Source organism: Bos javanicus, chromosome 4 (genome assembly GCF_032452875.1).
Source record: "Bos javanicus breed banteng chromosome 4, ARS-OSU_banteng_1.0, whole genome shotgun sequence".
Classification (NCBI taxonomy): Eukaryota; Metazoa; Chordata; class Mammalia; order Artiodactyla; family Bovidae; genus Bos; species Bos javanicus.
Window position 1 is genome coordinate 76,323,719 of NC_083871.1, and position 1,621 is coordinate 76,325,339.

General features: G+C 38.6%; 1 non-coding gene across 1 annotated transcript; it reads left to right on the forward strand.

Moving 5' to 3' along the window:
- The first annotated feature begins 1,047 nt into the window (after nucleotides 1-1,047).
- TRNAR-ACG (transfer RNA arginine (anticodon ACG)) lies at nucleotides 1,048-1,119 on the forward strand. Its single transcript has one exon. It is a non-coding gene; the product is annotated as a tRNA-Arg (tRNA).
- The last annotated feature ends 502 nt before the right edge of the window (nucleotides 1,120-1,621 follow it).

Sequence of the window (1,621 nt, forward strand, 5' to 3'; positions counted from 1 at the left end):
GTGGGGGGAAATTGATTGTTTTTTAACCATGGTAACAAGTAAACACCAGAAATGGTTTTAATTCTGTTTACTCAATCAATGACAACACCCCTTAATCTAATCAATCAATGACAACATAACACAGAAAGTCACCAGGTTAATGACCCCAGATTGTAAGCAGCAGCCTCCCTCCAGTAAATACACATCTTGAACCCAACCAGTAAATCACAGATCTGCCTTATTGTCTTGCTTCTAAGGCTGTTGACAACCCAGACCCATCATTATAACCAACATAACTCTGATCCCGATCAACCGCTGGACCCAAAGCTTTATCTAAGACCTGCATTCCATTGCCTGACTCTTTTTTGCCCTTAAGAAAATTTACACTGATGAAATCTTAAATTGGAAGAATTAATGTATTAAAATACAGTGATTCATATTTTGTCTTTCTATTTAACTTACATTTCTATTTCATTCAGCAGAAACATTTATGTCTCCCTTGTTTCATATAGCTATGTGAAGAAATAGACTCAAAGCCTTTTAAAAGATTTAATTTCTCTCTCTCTCTCTTTCCAGACCTAGGCATTATTCCTAAAAAAAAATAGAATTAAATTAGGAGAGGAAGCCCTGTGTTCCAACTCAGTTCCCACCAAAAACTTGTATTAGGGAATATGGGGGAAATGAGGCGTTATTAATACAATTTTGCAAGGTTTTTAATTTTCTATTACTCTTTATTTTTAAAATCACATAGAAGTAGGGGCAAAGTTGACAGTGATTGGATGGCAGGTTAGGTATCAGGGCATTTCTGGAATAATACCCCATAATGTTCCTCAAAATCATTTAATTAACCTCTAATACCTACCACTGCCTACTCAAGTCCTGAATGGATTAGAAAAGATAAAGGGACAAGCAACACACTTGTTGATTGAGCCAGGTAAATCAGAATATGCCTGGTAAACTAAATGAACTTGAAGCTTTCTCTTTCTAGACCATATAGGTAGAAATGGAGATGAGATGAACTTCAATTTAAATATACCTTTGTTGTCTTACATTGTAGTTACAATGACTTCCTTGGTGGCTCAGACGGTAAAGCGTCTGCCTACGATGCAGGAGACCCGGGTTCGATCCCTGGGTGGGGAAGATCTCCTGGAGAAGGAAATGGCATCCCACTCCAGTACTCTTGCCTGGAAAATCCCATGGATGGAGGAGCCTGGTGGGCTACAGTCCATGGGGTCGCAAAGAGTCGGACACGACTGAGCAACTTCCCTTTCCCTTACTTGTCTACCCTTGGCTACACGTTTAAAAGATGTGAAGACACAAAGATTAGCACCACACCATAGTGAATTTGCAGTGGCAAGCCAATGTACCGCTATAACTGATATATTTAGTCCTCTGAAAATGTAAGAAAAGGAGACATCATTTCTGAATTGGTGCAATACGGAAAGCTCTTAGGTGAAATATTGTCTATGACTTTGAAGAATGGGCAGATTTTGACAGAACAAGCAAAATACACAATGTAGATAAATATGAAAGAGTGATTTGTGGTTGCAAACTAGGGTGTGGTCCTTTGCATCTGGAATCACTTAATCTTCATAAAAAAAAAATGGCAAAAGATGAGACTGGACAGGCAGAATGTAGCCAA